The sequence below is a fragment of the Pristis pectinata genome, chromosome 10, assembly GCF_009764475.1.
Source record: "Pristis pectinata isolate sPriPec2 chromosome 10, sPriPec2.1.pri, whole genome shotgun sequence".
NCBI classification, from domain to species: Eukaryota; Metazoa; Chordata; class Chondrichthyes; order Rhinopristiformes; family Pristidae; genus Pristis; species Pristis pectinata.
In genome coordinates this window covers 59389232-59415794 of record NC_067414.1, presented here as the reverse complement: position 1 = coordinate 59415794, position 26563 = coordinate 59389232, and the positions used below count along the sequence as shown (strand labels likewise).

The 26563-nt window shown below is 40.1% G+C and overlaps 1 protein-coding gene across 6 annotated transcripts in view; it reads right to left on the bottom strand.

Annotated features, from left to right (window-relative positions):
- dtnba (dystrobrevin, beta a) overlaps nucleotides 1-26563 on the bottom strand; it is a 397891-nt gene that overhangs the window by 354048 nt on the left and 17280 nt on the right. The window contains exon 1 of one of the 6 annotated variants that reach the window (XM_052024103.1): nucleotides 19885-19968. The exons of the other annotated variants lie outside the window; for them this stretch is intronic. The gene's annotated coding sequence lies outside the window, so the exon portion shown is untranslated. Of the gene's footprint in view, nucleotides 1-19884; nucleotides 19969-26563 lie in introns of those variants that run through there. 6 annotated transcript variants of the gene reach the window in all.

Sequence of the window (26563 nt, the reverse complement as noted above, 5' to 3'; positions counted from 1 at the left end):
AAATAAACTCAATCTACTGGGCAGCAGGCATACGATATGCTTCTGAGATCTGGATTACCTTTAGCAGGCACCTGAAGGCTCTGGAAAAATGCCACTCATGCCGTCTCTGCAAAATCCTGCAAATCCACTGGAAGAATAAATGAAGCAATGTCAATGTCATCTCCCTGGCCAATATCCTCAATGTTGATGCCACAATTACACTGATGCCCAAACCAGACTCAAGCTCTGTCACAAGAAAAGATTACCAGGCAGGGTCAAAAATATATCCTCAATGCTTCCTGGAAATCTCTGGCCTGTGACCACTCAAGGAGAATGAGCATTCAGGATGATATGGAGAACATCAAATCCAAGCATCAGGAGCACACAAGCCTACACAAACAGGAATAATGTACCACCTTTAAATCTATCCAACTGCTGTCAGGCATCTCCTGCCCGATTTGTGGAAGTCTACTGTTCCCACGGAAACAACATCAAAACCAAAGTGGAAGCAAATCATCCTCGATCTCAAGAGATTACCTCAAAAAGAGAAAATTGCAACCCACCATACATAAAGGGTGATATCATCACTAAAAGACCATTGCAAGACTCTTGTATTCTGCATGTTTATTTTTCTATTTTTCCATCTATTAAACAAAAAGGAAGCACGATTCATAAAAATACCTCAGCATTTCCGTCCAGCAGTTGGTGGATTGTACTCCAGTCTCACATTTCACTTAACAATTACTCCAACAATTTGGGACATTCTTTGAACTCTTGATTGGATCTGTACCAAAGAATCCACTGTCTCCTCACCAGTATTCCCCAGATACAGCATAATAAAGTAATTTATTTTATAATCTGTTCCAGAGCAAGAATAATGATTTCAATAGACTATATTGCATGGTACAACATACCTTCAAACCACAATAAGTAAAATTTGCAATACGTTAGTTAACACTACGTCAGAAGTTTAAAACAACATGAAAATCAAGTACCAAAATGTAATCAAAATAAAATGTGATCTTGTTTGTTATGTCAATTTTAACCTCGGCCTGAGAATTATTTCAGTTCACGAAATACAATTTAAGAATCTTTTCTGCTATTCTCAACAATTGTCCCTTTGGATACTTCCAGAGAAACCTTGTTATAACTGCTGCAGCATTTACAAATCCTGCAAGCTGAAATTGCTATTTAGTCCTCAACTGCAGTTATACTTCATTGTCTATTGGAGATCATTTACCACAGATACAAGGCTCAGTCAAGACTAGATGCACACAAGGGCTCCAAATCAAACTACGTTTATAGAAGCAAAACCAGCATCATGCACTGAACTTTGTTCCACCGGTAACTACATTTGAATATTGGCAAATGATGCAGTCTTGCAGAAATTAAACTTTTTTTACGTTCATACAGTTGCAAACTTTGACACCAGGTTGCCTCTTATTTTATTCCCTGAAATATATTCACAATGTATTTCATTCTTTTTCCCTTGACAGGTCTTCCTGAAATTCAAGACCAAACAACCTGATTTTCTCCACTCCCTCCACAACACCTGGCCCACAAATGGGGAGTTTAAATTCATGGGCTTTTTTCCAATTGCTTCTGAATGCAATGTCTTTATCTTATTGAACTTACTCAGGGTGTTAAAGGGACAGTACAAATAGAGAATAATAGCTTTGTATAACCTCCACTGACTTGTAGCTCAAGTGTTCACATTTCAGCTAGCTGTTTGCTATTTATTGCACCAGTGCCAAGTATCAAGTCCACCAGCAGTCACCAATGTCTTTTATTGCAATTTGGAACAATTACGATATTACTGAGAGCGTGCAAGTGAGGACTGTGCACAGTTGTTTCAGGCTACAAGCAGCTGGGTGACAGACAAGCTGAAGTCGTGGGAGAGTTTAAGAAAGAAACAAAAAGAAAGGAAAAAAACAAAATTGAACCTCAGCTCAAGATGGGGCTGAAGAATCAACAAATGCAAGGACCATCATCCAGACACAACTCTTCTGGTGTGGGGAAAGTTGTAGGGTATGAATTTCAGCTCTCAGACAAGAAGCTGATGTTTACAGGATCCAATTAAACCCACATTCTGAAGCCATCAGAAACTGACTACATGGCAAATGGCCTTTCTTCCTGTTTTTGGATGACAAGAGCTTGCTCAGCTTAGAGCACTAAAACTGATTTTTCAGTGTTTTTCTGAAACTACTTGCACAAAACCTCATTTGTTGAAAGCCTGTGTGTGTGCCAACTAGAGTGTATAAAGTCAGTGACAAAAGGCAACAAGTGACCTTTCACTGGACAAGGATTGTATAGCAGCACACCTCGTAGTGTTGCTGATTTATAGCTCCTTTTAACCCTGACTTCTGATTCTGACTATATGGCGTGTGCACATTCTCCTTTTAACTGCATGCAACCAGAAGCTCAAAATGGCAGACAGAGTGCAGGTGTTCTCCAAAGTGGTCACTTCGTCTATGCTTGGTTTCACCAACATAATGGAGGCCACATCATGAGCACCAAATGCAGTAGACCAGGAAGGAGGTGGTGCAGATTAACGTCTGCCTCGCCTGGAAGAACTGTTTCGGTCCCTGGATGCTAGCGAGGGTGGAAGTGAAGGAACATGTTTCACACCTCCTGTGGTTGCAGGGGAAGTGCCAGGGAAGGGTGGACCAGGAAGTCATGAACAGAGTGGTCCCTGTGAAAGGAAGACATGACTGGTGGGATCTTGGTGAGACTGGTGGAAATGGCGGAGGATGATGTGTTGGATGCGGAAACTGGTGGGGTAAAAGGTGAGGACCAAGGGAATTCCACTGCTGTTCTGTCTGGGGAGAGAAGGGGGTTGAGAGCAGATTTATGGGAAATGGAAGAACATGTAAGGGCTCCATCAATTACAGCAGAGTGGGGGGTGGGGAAGAGGCATGTTTCCAGGAGGAGGATGACACTTCAGAAGCCCTATAGCAGAAGGCCTCATCTTGAGAGCAGATGCAGCAGAGACAGAAATGGAGAAGAGGATGGCATCCTTACAGGAGGCAGGGTGGGAGCAGGTGTAATTGAGGCAGTGGTGGGAATTGGTGGGTTTATAGAAGATGTTGATGGCAAATCTGTCTCCTGACGTGGAGACCAAGAGATCCAGAAAATTAGTTGGGGAACGGGATTGCTCTGTGAGCCGACACAGACTCGATAGGCCAAAACGTCAGAAGGAAAAATGAAAATATAGCGCACACTCCAAATTTAGTCATGTCACCCTTCAAATCGGAAAGGAAACCTTGGTTTGCCCTGTAGGCATATACAACTGAGCATAAGAACCATTCAGCTTGTACACTGAACCACAGGACATCTTCTTCCCCCTCCCCCTCCTCCCTCTCCCCCCAAAGTGAACAATATTGCAGAAGTCAAAAGGATAGGGCAATTCTGCAAGATTCCAAAACAATCACCAAGTTTGGGGCCAAAGTGACAAATCTTCATGTGCCACACTAGATGAAAGATGTCTTGTTGAGAGGCTGCTGAAAATGGAACAGTGAAAGTTACAAGTCTGTAACAAGGTGTCAAAGACAGTGTGGAGCATGTACATTGTTTCATTAAACTGCAATTTGGTTGCCTTTCTGGGTTATGCTTTCCACAATACCTTTGCCAGACAGTGAAGAGGCAGACTTTCCAATGAAGGTGCATTGACATTAGAATCAATCCTGCCACAGGTTGTTTTATAATTCCAAATGAAACTACTTATTCCAACTATATCAGGCAGATACTGATGATGGAATCACCATCATATCAAAAAGAAATGCAAATGTTGGAATCAAGAACGAAAAAAAGACACTGGATGACTTGAGTGGGTCAAGCTGCATCTGTGGAGGCAAAATGAAGTGCACAGTACGATGGGATAATTACAGCCACTGTAGCAAACTTTTAAAAATAACTGACCCACTGTGTTCTTCCAGCATCCTGCTTTTTTGTTCCAGATTAATGGAGAAAAACTGGTTGAGACAGCTCGAGCCAAATTGGATATTTTCAGCAGTGATGCTTCAAAGTCACACCTTTAGATATTGTTGAAAAAAAGCACAATGATACGTTCAAAGACACTCTGACATCACACAGTACAAGCCACATACGAGATAAGTACAATATCAGTCTATTGCAAGCCCAGGCGAGTCCCACACATTCTAAAGTGTCAAACTGAGAAGAAACTAAAAAGACTGGAACAAAACAATGAGCTTGTGAAAACTGGCAAGAATGAATATGCCACTCCAACAGTGACTGGGCCCAAGACGAAAAAATAACTATGTGATTGTATGGAGACGACAAGGTCTCCAAGGTAGGAAGGTAACAAATGTCTGCTATCCAGTGTACAAGACTTGTTGACAGGATCGAAGGTAATCATGAATGTGGTCCTCCCCATTCCAACATACAGTTAATTATCAACAAAAATAGTAGTACCTGGCCATCATCATGCACAAGTGATTCTACTTGTGAACAAGACCACCCTGAGTCATCAAGTACTTAGATTGCAAGAAAATAGGAGCACAAGTTGGCCACTCAGCCCCTCAAATCGGCCCTGCCATTCAATATGATCATGATTGATCTGCCCCAGGCCTCACTGATTTACCCAAGGTTTTTCAGGCCACAAAGGATTAAACCTTGTACAAAATGGGTCATTAATTGTGTAAACAAAGATAATCCGTCAATTATCATGAGTGAAGAGGAAAATCTTCCCATTGTGAGAAATTGTTCAGGAAATTATACATGCACATCGCAAATATGCATTTGCTTCACTTCAGCTACATCGTGCAGCTGAAGCTGAAATGAAGCAAATGCATAGGTTTTTCAATGAAAAATAGGGTCCCTTGGCTTGAAGCTCATTGCCAATCATCAATGGTCAGTGAAAGGAAAAACCCATCACCAGTGTAACAAAGCTTGAAAAATATAGCAGTGCTGAGATCATTCCTCAGAATGATGAAGTATTATGTGAGATCCCTTCCAAATCACACCATTGCATCACTTATTGTGAAATAATGTGAAATTGATGAGGAACAAGGTGTACCAAAGTCCTTATAAATGAATGATCAGCAACTGAAGCCATCTTTATTCATGGTGACGCATTCAGCTCATCTAGATGCATTAATAAGCTGCATGACACAAAATGGGCATCACTTTCATCCCTCACATTATCACAAGGAGTGAGCACACTGAGAAGAAAGCAATTGAAATATTGCTTAGAATTAGTGAAATCCATTCATCTTTGGTCGATTCTCTACCTGATTGAGATCTTGTGCTACTCCTGGCAATATTACATACCAAATCCATGATATCTGCAGTGGCTCCATCAGGGAAACAAAGATGTGTAATCTTTTTAATCAAAGTGAAAGTGGGATCGACACATCAAATACAGTTGATGAATACACTCCAGTGACTGCCTTTTAAAAGTGCAGACTAGGCCCAGAGAAACCCACGTGTTGAAAAGATAACTACAAGCAGACATTGAAAGGAGGGACAGATCTTAAAATGACTTCTAGATTTGGAACTGAAGATATCCCACAACCATCACAATAAATTATTACGTGAGCATGAGTCCTTCAAGTGAGGTTGTGGAGTGGTATTACCCTGGCAAAATTCATACTGAACACACAGGAATAAGTAAAACGGAAGCACTTGTTTGGCCTAAGATTTTAATCAGCAAATGTAATTTTTGCCAAGAATTGTAGAAATTTAGGAATAAGCCAACAAAGCTCTTTGACAGTCATGGATGTGGCCCAAGCAAGTTTCTCAGAGAACACCTGGAGATTTTTCTAAAAAATGAAATGACAATTTCCTGGTACCAATCAAACTAGTATGAAATTGGCAAGTTCATGAACCACTATTGAATGAACTATAGATGAGCTGATGTCTACATGTACTTATCCATAAAACTAGTTTCTGACAATGGACCCAAAGTCAGGATCTGTTGTTTTCAAATTAAGAAATGGAGTGGCTTCACACATACGTTTGTCCCTTCGTATCATCCACTTGCAAACTGAGCAGTTGAAGTTCCCAAGAAGCAGATGTTGCAGGGATAGTCAAAACTCAGCAGGAAAATCACTTGGCCAACATGTTGGAGTTTGGAACAACTCACATTACCACAGCTTTAAGACCTGCAGAACCCTTGAAGGTTGAAAACATGCTGGAAGCTTGTTCAAACAAATTTGGCTTCAAGAGTTAAAAGAAAAAGTTATGTCAAAAATGTCACAAGGATATATAATCAAGAAGAACAGTTTCAAGGAAAACAAGCACAGTTGTGTTCTTAACATAAATCAAGCATAAAAAGTAGAAAGCAAAAACTAATGTGTAGGTTTGAGGAACTGAGAGATATTTGGTTGAAATGGATGACAAGGTCCAAAGTGTTCATACGAATTTAATGATCTTGGCTAAAGATGAACAAATTCTGGATGGTGAAGTTTGGACTTCATCATCAGGCCATGAATAAACTGGAGCCCAAACAGACTTCAGAAAGTGAAATACCAAAATGCAAACTGGTCTGACAAAGAAACAGGGCCTACTTTCAGTTCAAGTCCATAACCAAGCAGTCCAGAAAGAGATTCAACACCAGAAAGTGTAAAGAGATCAGGACACGAATCACTAGATTAGATCGTTCAGATGTGTACATCAATATGATACTTTGATTTTACTGTTGTTATAAAAATGGAGCAGGATAATAATATCTTTGAACATAGAACCTGCTATTTTCACTGCATCAATTGTGTATTTCTCCAATCTCTATTCAACAGTAAAGTCACATAGCATGCCTGTTTCTCAAGTACTGTGACAATTTCACAGATATTCAGGCTACCAACTGAAGATCTTAATGTATAAATTAGAGTGTTATCTCATTAATAACCCTCCAACTCTTTTTGTATATATTTTTGCTGTCTTTCAACACATTCTGAAAAAATTACAATATTTAAAATTATATTCATAAGAAATGTCCCCTGCTTAGGTCTAACCTTTTTTCAAAGGCCTGAGGGTTTCACAAAGACTGCTGGGAATTTCAAGGAACAAGTCACAGAACTTTTCCTTCCGTTACACCATTGAGATGTACAATGGGACTTGCAGTTTTCAACCAACTCTTTGATGCAGAAATATCCAGATGACACTCCAAAAGGTCCAAAGTGCACAGCAAACAACACATGGTGGAAGCAGCAGTATTATTGGGATTCAGTTTTACTCTCCTATAAGCAACATTCATTCCAAGGCAATGCAGTTGCTTCAGTAACGAGGCTTTGGTATTGTTGTGATGCTTAAAGTCAAGCCAAAAAAAAATGCTCAAGAGGCACACTGTTGCCGATCTATAACCTGCAGTCAGAGCCACCCAGTCTTGTGGTAAGTAACAATATATTAATTCCAGGAGCTGTTGACGGCTCCTGAGGTTGCCTGACACCAGTGACAATTTCAAGAGTGAAAATAAAATGAAGGAAAAAGTACTTCTCCAGGCAAATACCTCAATTAAAAAATGTATTAAGGTTAACACAATCAATTGCTGCAAACCCACCATTCTAAATCAAGGGAGCTAATAATGCAAATCCTTGTTTTCTTTCTTGAATAGCTTTTTAGGTGACTTGGATTTCACGTTTTGTAAAGTGGCAGATTTGCAGTGGTGAAAATATTTTTTTCCTCTGAAGCCTTGTATCTTGGATTAATAAGGTTTAATATTTCAATACATGATATACTAATTCAGTGATTGTGGAATTTATGCATGCAGCCACATTTTGATTGCAAGAGGACTGTTCACCCCAAATCCAACACCTGTGACTATCTACTTGTTTATTTTTATTTGCTTTAATCTACCTTCCCCTTACATTTGCAATTTCATATGAACAATTCTCACATTCACTTTATTTTTGTTCTTTGAGAGAGAAAAAGAGAAAATGGACCACTGTGGTTTGTAAACCAGTTCAAAGTTGCGGTATTGATTTTGTAATCTCTCAGTTACATTGCATACATTTTCAAAAGAAGTGTGCAATGCCAGGACACAAATCTCCAGATGCAATACCACCAAAACATTCAATCTTTAAACTTTTAAATCTTTCAAGTTATATTTTCTAGCAATCAATGCAATTTATTTTAATATGTAGCCAGATAACTCTTTTCCTTTACAGCCTTGTATAACAGTATACGAACATTAGCAGTTGCTCGGCTTAATACTTAAGACACTGTTGATGATGTGGAACTGCAGAATACACTTTACGAGAGAACACATGAATGAATATCATAAATTCATGACACTGAATTTTATAAAGATTTTCATTGCCAGGTCATGGATGACACTCTTCACTATGGTGGGCATTATTGCTGCTTCTACCCAAAAAGAAATGCAATACCCAAGCCAGTTGTCTTTCTTTCTGCTCCCTTCCGCTAAAGAAAATCCATCATTCTGCATTAGTAATTAACTGGCAGCAGTACTCTGGCAGGTGAAACTAATGATTTTGTTCAATTATTATGGAGCAAAGTAGCCAACAAGCTGCCACATTTTTACAATAAAAGCGAAACCAAAACACTTCATTAGAATGTGGAATTTTTGAAAGTCTAAAAACCTTCTAAACTTTGACAATGGCTTTCATTTTTTTTAACCATTTCGAGTTCTTGCTTCATCACAGTTTATAACAAACAAAAAAGTTTTCATAAAATTTTGGGAGGATTTTCACACAACTCGAGGTACTTTCGACACTTTCAGGTAAAAAAAGTGTTCAAGGATTCTCCTGCCGTTCTGAGCAAGACGACTCTTCATAGCAACATTGTACACTGTGACACACGTGAACACGATTTACATGTCTACTGATGAACAAAAACATAGTCATAGGCAAAGTATAAAGCCAGCAAATTTGTCATGAATCTCAACATTCTGGTCCTTATACCACAAAACCACCGGACAGCTTTGTCCACAAAGTGTTATACAATCAGTATAACACTGTTCCAAGTTCTCCACCCAAAAGACTGCATTCAGGTAGAGTGAACAGCAGACAATTCTCTTTGAAGTTGTTAAGCCCAATCAAAGCTTCAAAACTGTAGCAACATTAAAATGAATAATGCTCAAAAAAATTCACATGAACAAATACTTATTTTGACATCAAATATAATATTTATTTTATAGTGTAAAATGTTGTGATAGATTTTTTAAAAAACTAACAAGAAATCACTTAGCCATTACAGACTTTCAATGCTTCTTAAAAACGTGGAGGGTTGTCAATAATATGACAAGCATCCTGAAAAGTCTTGTAGAAATGTGATAGTCCAGAAGGATATAAAATGTAATCATAAAAGCTTTGATCTTGCAATAAGAATAACAGTTTTCAGCATTCATTTATCAGAGTGTAAAATACACTGCAAATTCTGCGATCGGCATTGACACAGCTGAATGTAGTCATCTTTAAGTTGCTGTGTTATTTACCCTGCCATCCCACAGGTAATCCTATACCAGTCCAGTGTCTGGAGACTCAGCAATAGAGTCATAGAATTGCACAGCATAGAAACAGGCCCCTCTGCCCACCATCATGTCCATCCATACTAATCCCACTTGCCCGCATTAATTCCATACCCCTCTATGCCCTGCTCATTCAAGTACCTGTCCAGATCTCCCTTCAATATTGTTACTGTCCCTGCCTACACTACTTCTGGCAGCTGATTCTCAATACCAGCTACTCTGTGTAAACAAAATGTATCCCTCAGATCCCCTTTAAACATCCTCCCTCTCACTTTAAACCTCCCCTCCAGCTTTATACACCCCTACCACAGGAAACTGACTCTGGCTATCGATCCTATCTATGCCTCCCTTAATTTTCTATACCCATGTCATCGCTCAACCTCTTTCAATCCAGCAAAAACAGGCCCAGCCTATTTAATCTCTCCTTACAACTCAAGCCCTCTAACCCAGGCAACATCCTTGGGCCTGTTTTCTAGGAACACAATTCCTCACCTCCCCCCCCCACCCCCCCCTCCATGATGCAGGGGTCGCCTGTCATGATGTGCCCAGTTTACACAGAGCCTACTTAGATTCGCCTTGCTAAAGAGGCTATACGATTGCTTATATTAATTGGTATTCTTTTCTGCACCCTCCCCAGCTTAATCACATCTTTTGTAAATGAAGGTTGTGACGTTGCTCTACTTGTGGATGATGCATATCAAACAAGCCATAAGTTAGGGCAAGTGATTTTTCAATAGTATATTAAGTCTTAACAGCTGCTAAACCATTCCTGTGACACTGAAAATTTGCCTTTTAAAATGTTTAGTCTCATATCTTCATGTTGGGAATTATTTTTGACTTTGGCCTATGTCACTCAGAACTATTTTTCTTAGCCTCTCTTTCACTTGTTTTACATTAATTATTTAATTGAGTCGTAATCCCTGGTTTGAAACTGAATGCTTTTGTAAGAATTCTCCAATCTGGTCGGTTGACTGCAATGTTACAGCCATTTGGGTAAAGGAAATTTGTGCTTACAGAAAATTTGAAATATGAAATAAAATTGACTCTCATTGAATCTGTGTGAAGAGAAAGTAAATAAATCAACACCATTTTCTTTCAAACAAACATTTCTTGATGCATACACAGATGACTCAGCTTTGCAATATGGAAAATTGCGATATGGCCTGTTTTCTAGGAACGCAATTCCCCCCACGCCTCTCATGATGCGGGGGTCACCTGTCATGGTGTGCCCAGTTTACACAGTCTAGTTAGATTCATCTTGCTAAAGAGGCTATACGATTGCTTATATTAATCGATATTCTTATAACAGGTATGCCTGCAGCAAACCAAGAATGTTCACATTGGTGGGTATTACAAAAAAACTAAAAACTGCAAAGGGCAGCTGCTCCACTGCACACATACTATGGAATTATATGCTGCATCATTAGCACTGAGACTCCTACAATAGTGAAAAAAAGCAAATGGTTACAGGGCACAGAAAAAAAAAGCAGCAACATGTCAATCCTATCCACAAATAGCCAATGGAACTTTATAAAATCAGTTCCAGCTAAAGCTGATATCCACCCATAGTGCAGTAAGCACTCACACAATAAATGGTTCAGCTTCTTCTTTTGTAACTTATAAGAGGTAGAAAGAAAAACTCTTTTTTAACATCATGAAAAAGATGTTTCATCAAAAACTCTAAACAAAGAGCAACAAGAACATGGGTTGGCAAAGTCCTTCAACTCAGCCTTGGAGTCACTGACTGCAGAACACAGGAATGAAAATCTTTACCACTGCACACATGAAATGAGTCGGGCAACCTTGTCAACTTGCAACCAGCAACCAGGCACAAACTGGTAGGACACAAGGACGGCTGGAGTGTAAAGTCAAATAAATACTCTTCTTCAGGTTCACTGAAGACAACCAGCTGAAATACTTTATTCTCCTGCTGGTTTTCAAAGTATAGACAAAAATAATCCAACACAACGATATTGTGCCCTGAAAAATAGCAGCAAAAAAAAAAAAAAAATTCCAGTCAGGGGTTGCACTTGCAACAAGGAGCAAATAGGTTATTCCAAGATCACACTTGTTACACGAAGAATACAAACCGTGAACTTGTAGCAAAGAAAACAAACGAATCAGTGGTTCTTAACAAAGTCAATAAGCTTTGTAGAGACGTGCAAGTTGTATTTCTACAGCACAGTTTGCTTATTTTCTGGAAGCTACTGGCCTCCAAAGTATACAACATCTTCTCCATAGTTGTCATTTATCTACTTTTCATGCACATTGTGATACGAGATGAGGGCTGATATACAAATGACTTACTTCCAACAGTTGCTTGTGGAATTCAACTAAGAGTGTAGTGACCATACAAAGCATTACATAAAAGGAATTTTCACTCCTCTCACATATCCTTCTGACATACTCTGGACACACATGTTAAAATTGATATGTGCATTCTCAAAAATTGAACACAGAAGTAGGGGCAGGGGAGAACAAAAAACCATAAGCATTTCTCTTATACCTGAACTAGTTGCGGAAAGCCAGAAAGGAAGCATTCGTTGGGGTCCTAGAGAGAAAGTGAACAAGTTTCAAATACTCTTTGGTCAACAACAGATAGAAAATGTATTGATGTTCAAGAGTCAGAAAGTTTTGAAGCTTTAAAACCAAATGTTGCTGGTGTTCACTAAATTTTCAGTTTTCAATGGCAGGCCTGTGGAGCAGGTGGTTATTGAAGTGGAAAAGTAGCCAGGCAAGGAGGAAGTTTAGTTCTAATAACAGGCAAGCCCTGAAGAGAATTTACTCGGCAAAAGGAAGAAAATATCTTTAATAATCTTTTGGTAGAGTTGACCAGACAATTGCGGTTTTGCAGATTTCTAGAGTTCTGTAAAAGCAAAGTAGTGGAGGTGCTGGAAATCTGAATACAAAAATCAAAAATGCTCAGCAGATCAGACAGCATCTGTAGCAAGAGGAACAGAATTAATGCTTAAGGTTAATGACCTTTCATTGGGAAAGAGCTTTTCTCATCTGACCAACTGTTCTTAGACTTCTAAGGAACTGGATGAACTTAGCATGCAAATTCTGCTGACAGACAAAAATGGTGGAGCAGACAAGCTATGACACACAATGATCCTGCTTAGACAGTGCAATAATGGAAATAGTTACAAAATCCACTGCAGCGGGACAGTTAGAAATCAAATTAAGTGCACTTTGTTAATTTAATATCTTAACTATGAGCTTAAGGTATTCAGCAGAAAAGCAATGCTGGCTCCTGCCTCTATTTTTCAGTGCAGCACCCTTTCATTGATATACTTGTCTGCTAGTTAATTACCGAAAGAGGGAAATGTCTATTCTACCAACCCCAGCTGGAAAATGATTTAAATGACATGTTATTATCTTTTACAACAGATGAAGGCATTGAGGTTCACTAGTTGATCTGGTCTAAAAGTTGGTTCAATTTGCTATATACCCTTTCTTTGATCACATTCGGCACACAGCCCTCCCGAGTTCACCACAAATCCAATTTTGCAATCCAGTACAAACAATCCAGTATATATCCAATTGTTTCATCATAAATGATCACATCTTTTGTGCCAAGGCCCTGAACTCAAATCATTATCGTTGATCTCTCTACTTACGCATCTTTCCTTCGAAACCAAGCTTCAGTCACCTGTCCAAATATCTCCTTCCACAACTGCATGTCAAATTTTGTACTTGTGAAACACCTTTGGACAGCTAGAAGATGTTGTTTTCAATCTACTCCATGTAACCATTTAACATTTAAATTCAATAATTTAAATTAATGATGTTATTAAATAGAAAAATCACACCAAAATTATTTCACCTGGTACATAAATATTACAATCAGTGAATAACTCCTTCACTGGCATAAACGTGTTCCAGTAAACAAAGTAAAATACCCAAGTTGCACATTAACCTTCAAAATTAAATCTACTGAACTTGAAATGTAAATTGGTTACATGATTGCTCTGTGAAATGCCTTGTCATGTTTTACCTGTGACATCTCACACATGCATGGGTTAATGCCAGCATTTTTAAACCAAGTCCTGAATGCATGACTGGCAAAAAAGCAGCAGCAATACAACAGAGATGTCCTCTGCCAATGAATCTATAACCAATACATGTACTTGATCATCTCAAAAGATAGAAAATATCACATCTTGCAAACAGGAGTTTAACAGTCTATATTCATTTGACAAATTTAACCACATGAGCAATTTCAGCCTCCACAGATAACACCTGCTACTCCATCACTTAAATTGAATTAATTTGAAAATAGTAATGGAATAACATGTCTTTTTGTCACTGTGAATATGCCTGTCTTCCACTAAGTGAGAGATTGAAGTATTAATTTTTAAAATTTTATTTACAGCATGGTAACAGGCCCTTCCGCCCAACGAGTCCGCGCCGGCCATTTTTTGATGTATGCTAAGAATTTTTTGAAGTACAATAAGAATTCTTAAATATGTGCCAGCTAAGCTATGCCCTGGTTTAGAGCATCTTCAGGGGAGGATGGCTGCACAATGAGGTTTGAAACAATGCTGGGGTACTAGTTTAGATCTGTAAATGCCCAGACAATAAATCAAGCTTGGTAGTGCTGTTCTTTGGAACTGTCAGGAAGCCGAGTGTTCCTGAAACAGATGAGGCAGTTGCACTCAGCGCCATTGGCAGTGTTCATTAAGCTGACGTTTTCAGTGGCTGATCTGCAAAAGTAAGTTTACTTCATTTCTCTTTCCCCAAGCACTCTCTCTTTCTTATTCCACTGCTCTCTTTAAAATGAAATAAATAGAAATAAAGCAAAACATGTACATTCATCATCCATAAAAATAGAAAACGTTAAATATATCTACTTGTTTGCAAAATTAATTCAAGAAAAACTTGCAAAATAGTTGTCAAACAATGAAAAACATCCCATCAACACAAATAAAAAAGTTCAATATCCAATTGTGGCATCACTTAGAATTCTGGCATTTGTCCATCTACAGCCATTCTTGAGACAGGGATGAAATTAGCAACAAGATTTGAGCTTGAGGCAGGACTGAAAAGGATAGCCAAGGATGTACAAATGTTTTAACTGGAGGAAACTGTGGCTTATTCACAATTGGATATTCAAATAAATTGATGGTAACTGAATAGAACTGTTTAACAACAAGATACCATGAATTGCTAACATCATCGTGTGCCTCACTTACTTTGTGGTGTCAGTTACCAAAGTAGTTTTCACTCTTATACATGAAGTAACAGAAAGTTTTATTTACCATATCCCCCAACCACAGAGATTTGGGTTCCCCCAACCAAAATAGTAAAGGAAAATACTGTGCTATCACAATCTGTTATTGTTGTGACTCTATTAATACTGCTTTTCAACTCAATCTAACCACAGCCCCTAGCACTTTCTATCTAGGGAATTAATCTTCCCTATTTTTAGCTGCACCTTGTTTTTCTTTAGTGTACACCTACAGACGATGACATACACTTCTGAATGCTGCAAATATTTTTATTTTCCAAAACCAAGTGTGCAAGCTTCAGTAAACTTGCCCAAAATAAATGTTGCAGCTAACTGTGCCACCGTACAGGAAGGGGGAAAAAAAGTGGAATTCCATCCATTAACCTAAGGAAAATGGGCACAGCTGCATATTACAGAGCAATTAAATTGAGGGATGGCCAAGAGGCCAGAATTTTAGCAAGGCAGAGACCTTTCGAGCTTATAGGACTGGGGGACATTAAAGAGATAGATCTGCATTTGAAAGCAAGAATGGAAATTTTAAAATCAATTGAAAAAAAAATCAATTGAATTTATAGAGTTAACAATTTACATCAACAGGCAGTTATAAATTCAACCAACTATAAATTCACTCAGTCATTCGGCTTCGTCATTCGCTTGACTTGTCTGAGATACAGTGGATCACTCCCCAAGCAAGCTCCACACACATCTGGTTGTGCATCCAATTCTGCAATTATTACTTCAACATAATTGTCTTTGTAACTTGGAAAATATCGTACCACATTTTCTGCATCACCATCTTCTTGCCGTCACCTGTAAGGACTAATCCGCCGACATAAGATTTAACACAGAGTCCAATAACTTATCAATAACTACAGCATCTTCATACCTCGCTCGGTGCACATGGTCTGTTTCCAGGACAAAAACACTAAAAAGGAGTCACTGTAGCATTATATAAAGAGATATGTTACTGACAGCACAGTTGTGCCGGGAATCCAGCATGAACTTCTGTCCTCTGCTCACATTAATGAATCACCCATAGACTAAATGGCCTGATCTGCATGGGATGGAGCAAGTGCCACTGACATTCAGTGCTGAGGCGTGGGGCTCACTACTGCACAGTGGCTGCCACAGTCAATATGGGCCGTCACTGGTGACTGGCAACAACTGCTCCAGGTGTTGACGGACTGCCCAGATCCTACCATCTCTCTCTTTCTCTCTGTAGGGAGGTGAAGGAAGCTGCTGGCTCCCCTCTCTTTGCTCAGTTGCACAGCTCTCCTTAACCTGGTGATCACCGGCTTGTTGCAAGAGAGAAAACCGTGGGCTGAAGATAGCTAAGCAGCTGAACAAAAAGCAGTTTCCATCACAGCCACTGATAGATTTTCGTAATGTCAACACCTAGAACAGGTTCTGCCAGTCCCCAGCGAAGGCTGGAAAGAGCAACCAAAGTGGAGATCATTGCGACTGTACTCATGGTATCCTGTTACGAATCAAATACAATGTACAGTGGTATCCAGCAATGTGCTAATAACAGTGTATAATTGTAACCACTGTAACCAGGGTGCAGTCCCAAGCTCCCCACCTCGGTGCTGATCAGCCTCAGCACTGGCCTGGCCTGCCCTGCCCAGCACCTGCCCTCACGGGCATCCTCTCCGCACTGACCTGTGGCTGATCCACTACAGCAGAGGGCAAGGTTTGTGTCAGCATGGCAGACCAGAGTCGAAGCAGACATCCTTTTCAAGTACAGGGCATATGCAGCTGTCAGTGATTAAACTGAATACTATGAGACAGCACTCTGCAGGGTGGCATGAAGAAGGGTACCAGTGTGGTTACAATTATACACTGTTTTTAGCACATTACTGGATGCAACTGTACATTGTATTTGATCCATAACAGGATACCGTGAGTACAGTCACAACGATCTCCACTTTGGGTGCTCCTTCCAGCTCTCAACCATTCTACCTTTACTTTCATATCAATTCGCAATGCAACTCCCTCTCTGACCCCCAGATCTTTGCACACTTTAAAAAGAAAAATCAGGCCCTCTGACTTTCCCTTTCTGGATTGTCTCCCAAACTTTCAATCTGTCTCGTCATACACCAGCTGTATATACTACAGTGAAATGTAGAAGTCCATCCTTCAGAGGAACTCCTTCCACAGTGCAATGCAGTCAACTCTCAATGCATCCAACTCAATCTACGCTTGATTCAGTCCATTTAGCAATTTTGTATATTGCAAGGGTCATGTAGACATCTGGTTCTTACCCAGAACCACTGCAGTTTCTGTTCTTCATCTTTATCAAATTTGCCAGAAGTAATCAATACTAACTCACTGCAGCACGTAGCACAGAAACTTGTTTCTCAGCATGTTTTGGACTCCTGTAATGGCACAGTTGTTCAACCAAAACTTATGTGAACTAGCCCCCTTCTGTTGTTCCAACAGATTACACACACTTTCTCTGAACTATATGCTACCAAGTTTGTGATTTGTTCCATTATTCTAATATTGGCAAGTGACCAATATCTTCATATGGCTATTTATACTCTGTTGTCCTCACTAGTCCAGGACTTGCAGCATCTTTTCCTCCAGAGTACCTTAACCTAGTCTTATTCTCTGACCAGCTTGTTACTGAGCTTTGCATATGTTTCATAGGCTCGTGGTTACCTCTGCAGACCAATAACTTCAGCACTAGATTTGGTTGCAATACGTGACCCCTAGCAAAACAGGCATATACCCAGCCCCAATTCTCTGACACCTGAACAATCACCACTGTGAATCTATATCTCCCAAAGGATACCCTCAGTATGTTCTTTATGCCTCTGAAGATATACTCATTATTAACATTATACACACTAATTACAAACCTCTTCTGGAGCTATCCTCTCCTATCCTCCTTCACTGCCACAATACTTCCCATCAGCCTTTGACTCAACGCTCCAGACATTCCTTTAGTTTTTTTTTAAAAAGCAAGTTGACATGTGGATGCTTCAGCCAACCCCGTCCTCTTCCGGGAAGGTCTCATGATTCACTGGTCAGCTCACCTTTCTTCACATTGGTATTGGCTATTATTATTGTCACTTGTACCGAGGCACAGTGAAAAACTTGTCTTGCATACTGTTCATACAGATCAATTCATTACACAGTGCATTGAGATCGTACAGGGTAAAAACAATAATATAACAGAGTAAAGCGTCACAACTACAGGGAAGTGCACTGCAGGTAGACAATAAGGTGCAAGGTCACAACAAGGTAGATTGTGAGGTCAAGAGTCCATCTCATCGTACAAGGGAACCGTCCAATAGCCTTATCACCTTGGGACAGAAGCTGTCCTTGAGCCTGGTGGTATGTACCCTCAAGCTCCTGTATCTTCCGCCTGATGGGAGAGGGGAGAAGAGAGAATGACCCAGGCGGGTGGGGTCTTTGATTATGCTGGCTGCTTCATGCCTTGAATGTGTTGTCTGATAGGGTGATCGAGCCAAATTCATTGGGGGCTTTTAAGATGGGCTCGGATGGGCACACGAATGCGAGAAAAATAGAGGGATATGGACATTCTGTTGGTAGGAGGGAATAGCTGTGTCGGCACAACATTGTAGACCGAAGGGCCTGTTTGGTGCTGTACTGTTCTATGTTCACCAAGGCAGCGAGAGGTATAGACATTCCTCATTTGATGGACTATCATCAAATTCCATCTGTGAGTGGGTCACTGCTCCTGTCCTCTTGGAGAGAGCTGCTTGTATTCACAACAATCTCATCCTGGGCTGTACTTTCTCTCATTATGTGTTTCATTTTATACATGTATCTCACTAGAGCTGCAGGCCGTAACCCTGGTGTGCCAATGTCTGGTACTTGGAAACTCCTCAGCCCCTCCCAAACCCACCTGATCAGTGATATGCTTAGGCAGAGCCAGTGCATTCCCAAAGTGGGGGTGGCCTTTGCATTTCCTCACTGACAAAGTGAATGGCCCTTCAAAAAGCTTCAAAAGGACCTGATCCAGTCTAACCCCATGATCACTGGTGCACACTCACAGCTGACACCTAGAAGAGGCAAATGGGCCATCCATTTCTCCTACAGACCAAAAAGTTTATAAGCCCCTTAACTTGGAGGGTCCACCCTACAAATAGGCCCAACATTGTTTTGCTCTTACTCCACTGAAAATGGAGATGGCATTTCTAATACATCCTGGCCTACACAGTTTGGTGCTGATATTTACAGTTGCTTCCTCAATCAGCAACGTGACCGTAAATGTGCTATCCTTTTCATGCTGTTCAGTTGTCCAACAGATACCAATAAGTACTGTTTCCACTGAATTTTATTTGATTCTATTATGTGAATGATACCAACTAAGATTGTTCCATAAACTTTCCCCCTTGTATCCAAGCCACATGGAGAGTACCACGTTTACTGGCAGTAAACTTCTGTCAGGGACATTCACCAGACCATCTTAAATGGCCACTTGGTTCCCATAACATCCATAGCAAGGTCGCTCACGTTTTACTCCTACACTCTGTGGCCTTCATCCACTGCACTCAATGACCTCCTGTTTTTGACTTGCAGCATCCTCATTATCAGACAGCAAAGGCATCCATGCCACCTAAACTATCTCTGAGCGAGGTTTAATAGCTTGCATGTGGGAATCGCCTCATGTTTTAAGTGCCCTTTCCATACTGGGGGCTATCTTATATACCACCTCAAACATTATTGTCAACCAGATTAGTTTTGCCTGATTCTCTCATCCAGTGTACACACTAATTGACCTCACAATGCCCAATCTAAAAAGAGGTCTGGAAATCGCATCTTTTCAACATTTCTTTTGCCTGGCCATGTTTTCAGCAACCATTTCCTCAGGTTCCTGGTGCACATGCTCTCTTCTTGCTCTCAATCATCTCAGTTGGCACTGGAGGAAATGTCCCTTCAAAGGTTTTCACCATGTTCTTAACTCAGGGCACAGCACACTCACCAAATATACCCACTGCCTCTCCCACCAGCAACAAGCGTGCCTTCCTCTTCTGCCGTATCACTGTGTTTCTCTGTCATCTCCTGGGACTTGGAAAATACTGTTCATCCTCAGGGATTTTTCCACACGTTTGTCACAAAGTTGAAGATAATCTTATTTTCACTGATTATCAATCAACCTCATTCCACAAAGTGACCAATTACAAGTGTTGAAACTCATTACTTCAACAATTGAATTGATAAATGTTTTAAAAGAACTTTTCCATCTCCCTTTTCCTACCTTTTTCACTCTTTCTGGAGCTATTCCACTCATTGCCTTCTCCCTCCTTCCTGTTTATTTCTCTTACCTTGAACCTTAAAGAAATGTCGCTCTCACTTTTCACCACGATCCCAAAAACCCTGCCACCCTATCAGATTACACTTCCGGAACAAAAGAAATTTGAACTAAAAAGGTACAGGGCAAGGTGTCACCATGAATGGTTTCCGATGAGCTACTCCAGCAAATTCCAGCCCACAAGGTGCAAGAAAGCACAGGTTTCAGAAAGCTGTTCAAAAGGCACCACCAAGTGGCCAGAACCAGAAATTGAAATGCAGACCTAGTGTTCACAAGGCCTCACCACATTAAAAGATAAACAATAAGCATTTAACCTTAACTTGCTCACCGAGGAGTTCTCAATGATACATGGACTTTGTGGTTAGAAATTGTCCTCAAAAAAACAAGATAACAAGCTATGATCACATCCAAAAGAATAAGCAGAGTCAAGAAGGATTTATGAAGTGAAAAAAAAATCATCTTTGACTACTCTGCCGGAATTCTTTGATGATGTAATTAGTAGAATAAGGGGGAACCAGTGGGTCGGCTCTTCTCTTTTAATTTTTGGAAGGCTTTCAATCAGGTGCTACACAGAAGATTGGTCAACAAGGTTAGAGCATATGGTATCGAAGATAATGTACAGACATATATTGAGAATTGGTTATCTGACAGAAAACAAAAAGTGGGAATAATCAAATCATGTCCCAGGCTAACAGGCTATGACTTGTGGAGGTACTGCAGAGATTGGTGCTTGGGTCCCAGCTTTTCAAAATCTATATCAACAATTTGGCTAAGGGAACCAAATGCCATCTTTCAAAGTTTAGGGACAATACTACACCAGGTGGGACTGCAAGCACATATGATATCAAGAGGCTTCAAGGGTACATGGGCAAGACGAGTGAGCGACAAGAACATTACATTTGTTATATAATATAGAGAATTGAGAGATGATCCAATTGTCTATATTACAGAAAAGCAGAGTACTTGTTAATTACTAAAATATAGGCGTCCTCTGTGTTTGTACAAAAGACTGAAGTCCAACATGTAGATGCAGCAAGGGATGAAGAGGACAAATAGCAGTCATATTATGAGAATATGAATATGGGAATAAGGAAGTGTTAGTGCAGTTATAAAGGATTTGGGTGAGATCATACCTGGAATATTGTGTACAGTTTTGGTCTCTTTACCCAAGGACATGTATTCCATAGAGGGAGTGCAATGCTGTTTACCACTGTGATAGAGAGATATTTGTTCAGGCAAAGGGTAGTGGATCTTTGGAATTCTGCAGCCTTGAGGGTTGTGGATGCATGGTTGTTAAGTTAATTTAAATCAAAGATGACTCAGGGAATCAACAGATGTGGAGTGATGCCAGAAAATGGCAGAGGAGGTGCGAAGAAAGTCAATAACCTACTTTTGCTCCTAATTCTTATCAACACCATTGCTCATGACCAGGTCTATAGTTCACACAATAGTCATGTGCAAAGTGGATGCAGGAGCATTTTCATGTCCTGCAACGACTGCTAAGAAACCAGATTTTTGATTAAATTCCTCCATAAACCACATAGAAAAACGTGGCACTATGCACAAAAATTTCTCAGTCCTTGTTCTTTACTTCTAATGTAAACTTGTTCTGATTTTCTTTATCATCTGCTTTTCAGGTGCTTGAAAACATCCCTTGTGCATTCAAGATCAGATACTGACAGAACACACGGAACAGGACTCTTTGATATGACCCATTTTCTCTTTGCTGGAAAACATTTGACTTGCATCCTTCTTCTCTGCTGTTTAGATATTCCCCAAGCTCAATCAGCATTCTGTTCACTTGTTTTCATTCAATCTGGGCAAAGCCCCTCCTTCGTCTCAAAAAAAAAATCACTCACCTTTGCCCTTACCTCTTTTTAAATACGTGTATGCCAAACTTATTTGACATTGTGTTGTCGAATGTTAACCTACTTTTAAGCCACCTATTTGCTCTGAGTCATTACCCAATACTGGATCAAACATCACAGTTCTCATTGTTAGAGAACCAAAATACTGACTAAAAAGTTCACAACACACTGCTAAAAACATCACTCCTCTTATACAATCTTCAGTTGATGCACCTTTGACATCAATTTACCAATCAACAGATAGAAGCATTCATTATTTTCGCTTCCAAAACATTACAGAATCTAAAAGCCTTTGAGGCGCTTTCTATGCCAGTGAAAAATAACCCAAATATTGTCAGCTTTTTCTCCTAACAAGAAATGAGAGTTTCTAGTTTCAATCGAAGAAAGCTTTACTATAGCCTTTTTATATCCTTAATATTTGGAGGAGCCCAATGACACAGTTGTTTTACCACAATCTGACCAAGGTTCTGTGTAGATTAAATGGAATATACTTTCTTTCATTATCAGTTTCCTTTGCATGAAGCTAAGAATCAAATCCACCCTTTCCACCTGCAGACTTCGATTTGTATATTCTAGGTTTCCCCTTTTCCCTTTCAACATTGTACTATTCTGTTATTATTAGCAAATTTGAATTATCTAAATAGCACCACATAATCATTCACTTAATAAAAGTTTTTTCCCCCACACATCCTGGTAATTAATGTCATAACATCCTGTTTTTAATAATATGTTGAACATGTGACCCAAGTGTTGTTCTGAGACTCTCATTTCATACCTTTTGTATGAAAGCAGCTCATATTACATGAAGAAATTTGAGGAAAATATAAACATCAATATTGGAAACTGTTCCTGAGCCAGTAACCCAAATTCTGCCGTTCAATACAGAGTTTGTATTTGAACTCAGCCACATTCTTGCACTTCTTTCAACTGTTTTAATCTCTTTTTGCATTCATCATTGGAATGAATAATACAATGCTCGCAAAAACCTCTTGAATCTTTTTATTTAAAATTATCTAGACACATGCAAAACATATTTAATTACAAGCACAAAGTTGCTATTTTTCATGTCTGCGGGCTGAACAGAGAGCAGCTGCAGATACCCACCCAAATACAGCTTGAACCACTTTGAAATCTGCTGTGCCTATGTATTTCTTAACTGTCACTGCAAGTACTGTCACTCAGACTGGAGACAGCTAACGACAGAACATCCTTCATCCCGCTGTTCCAGTACAGTTAAAACACAGGCATTCTCCTGACAACATAAGAAATTGTCCCGGTACGTCCAGCCAGTGAAAAGCAGGACAAAACCGATCTCCATGTTTGTGGTTCATAAGTCAACTCAGTCTACTCTCTATCATGAACAAAGTGATGGAAGGAGTTATCAAAAAGCACTTGCGTTCCAAAAACCTTCAATAATGGAAAGAAAACAACATCACGGATGGAGTCATACCTTATACAGAGGGAGACAGTTGTGGTTGTTGGAGTTCAATCATCATAGACATCACTGCAGGAGTTATTTGGTGCAGTGTCCCTGGCCCAGCCATCTTCAGCTGCTTCATCAATGACCTTCCCTCAATCACAAGGACAGGAGTGATAATGCTCATCAATGATTGCATGATGTCCAACTGGATTCAAAATTCATTAGCAAATCAAACAGTCCACTCTCGTATGCAACGACCACCAGACAACATTCAGGGATGGGCTGATAAGTGGCTTGTAACATTTGCACCAGAGGAATGTCAGGCAATGGCTATCCCGACAAGAGAAAATCTAAATCACCTTCATTTGGTTCTCAATGATATAACAATCAACAAGATCTCCCCTCAAGCATCCCGGGAGTCACTATTGACCAGAAACACAACTGGATCACAGAAATAATTACTGTGATAACAAGAGAAGATCAGAGGCTGGGTATTCTGTGAATGAGTGATTCACCATCTGACTCCCCAAAGGCTTTTCACCATCTACAATGCACAAAATAAGAAGTGTGATGGAATATTCTCCACTTGCCTGGATGAGTGCAATTCCAACAATTCTCAAGCAGCTCAATATCATCCAGGACAAAAAAGAAGCATACTTAATTGATACTCCATCCATCACCACCACAGTATGTGCCATCTCCAAAATGCACTGCAATTATGCAGCTAGTCTGTTCCGATGGCACCTGCTCCACCCACAACCTCTACTACCAGTAAGGACAAGGGCAGGAGGCACATGGGAACACCACCACGTGCCCCTCCAAGTTACACACCGGCCCGATCACCATTCTTTCACCATTGCCCATTTTAATTCCTGGATCTCCTTCCAACACTGTGGCAGTACCTTCAATAGAGGGACTGCAGCAGTTCAAGAAGGTGGCTCACTACCTCCTTCTCAAAGGCCACTTGAATTGGGCAATCAATGTTGGTCTTTTCAGAGGCACCCATATTCAGAACATGAATAAATATTATACAATTTAATCTCTTGAAGATCAGTAATCCATCTTTATGAATCTGCTAGCTTTACATGAAGACTCAATTGAGTTTGTTCAAGCTCATTACCAAGTGAAGGTTTTATTTCTTTCAAAAATGTTAAGTTGTCTACCACAGTTCCCGTCATCTCTGAAACACACATTCCACACATTGAGGAGAAATTTTGCAAATTCTCAAGCTCTTCTTTCCTCAGATAGGGTCATTGTCGCCGTTAACTCACATCTTCCGCGAGTAGCTCATTTGAGCTGCAGCTGGTAACTGTCCTTGGGAAGGCCAAGCCCACCTGACCAATGGTCGGCATAGGTGCACCCTGGAGTGCCAGTGCCTGCTGAATCTCCTCTCTGCCCAAGAACATGATCATTTGAGGAAAAAAAAGTGTCTCAGTCTGAATGGCTTGATCTAGTTCATTTCTAGGAACACAGAGATGTGGTCATAGCCCAGAACCAGGAATGGCAACAGTTTACAACAGATAGATGACACCAAGGACAACTTCCAAGTGGGAGCACAGAACCATCTTGGTCAACCGCAATGCAAGGTAATAAAAATATTCCAAGCATATATCTTGCCCCAATACAGAACAACTTGCCATGGTATCCACTGAGCCACAGAGTCTGTTTAACAAATTTGCCTTCCTCCTTCTGAGGCACATGGGCACTACCTTCCCTGTCAGTTGCTGGTCTCTTGAAAGACTTGCACCCTTGTGAAATGTGGCCAATTTTATCTTCACCACAACACTCTGCTTCCTTGAATGGGAATTCTTAGGCTGGAGTCTCCTATGGCATTCATGGAAAGGCTCCTTACCTTTTCCATCCATCTGACCTATGAGCTTTCTCACCTTTAGCATGCTGGTTTTCTGCCAAATCTATTTGCATTTTCCTCAGGAACTAGCTTTTGTGAAGAAGCCTCTCAGGCAGTCTCTCCTCCTTCAGTGCCGATGTCACCATTACACATTATGGGTTTCTGTTCTTTGCCAAAAATTCAATGTAATATACAGGACGAGGCTGCCTCATGTTCTCCCTATATCATCTTCATGATATGGCCCCAAAACATTAGTTCCACTATAATAATCTGTTTTGCTCAAATTCACTCAATTAGCTTCCAATTCAGATTGAAACAACCTCCCAAGGCTCCAACAACATGATTAATGGCATGTATACTAACAGACACCAGGAGCAGCAATATCACCTTCCCCATTCCGCCCACCCCTCCAACACACACATCATCACATACCCCTCTCTGTTCTCTCTGGGAGCTCAACAAGTTCCTGTCTTAAGCAACAACTCCACGTATATGTGCTATGTTGGAGTTACTCACACTTCCCAAGCATCTCACACACCTGTTCCCCACCATCCTCATCCACGTGGACTTCTGCTCAGATTATCCAGTTCTCTGGCTCCACCACATCTGACTCCTGTCACTCTCACAAGCAACAAACTCTGCCAATGTACCGTTTGTGGGTTTCTTGGGTGCTGCTGCAGCACTACTATCATCCAAAATAAATATTTGAACAGGACATCCCTTGTTGAAAGCAGCCATTGTCACACTGAACAGGAGAATCAGGTGCAATCTATCATGGCAATACCATGTGGTACACTAAGTTCTTAAAAACAAATTCTCTGTGATAATACTATGAGCAGGTTGGTGTGTATTCACTCCAATTGACCCACTGACAAGAACGACTGTCAAGGTAATTAATGCCACCGAAAAAAAATCTATTTTTCTGACATTGAATTGAAACACAAAGGAATCAAACTCTGTTTTTCCACTAAATGAAGTTCCAGGTCACAACGTTTATTTTTTCTGCTCTAAATGGCCAATTTGCTGGTGTACTTTTATGTGGAGGTGCAAGATAGATGTCGCCTGTGGTGTACAACCTTACTGTTGCAGAGCAGAACGCACATACCAACAGGTACCCAACAGCACCTATGCAAGAACTGCAAGATAAACGGAAAGTTAGAAATAATTATATGACATCTCAGCATTAAATGCTGTCCTTGGCCAAAACTCCTGGTTTCTATTCCGGCTCTGAGTGCATTTTATTTATAAACACAACATTTTAGGAGATTATTTTCATTAAAATACAAATTGAAATGTTCCAGTTAGAGCTTCTGGGAAACTAATTTTGTGTTTCTCAGAAGATTCTATTCTGTAAGTTTGCTTTGTTGGCCTATTTATCACCAACCTCCAAGACTTTGCATTATTTAAATGCTGCATCATTTAAATTGCACCATGCAAAATACAGGATGAAAATCACCTGTAGGGAGACTCAACTAATGATTTAGATGA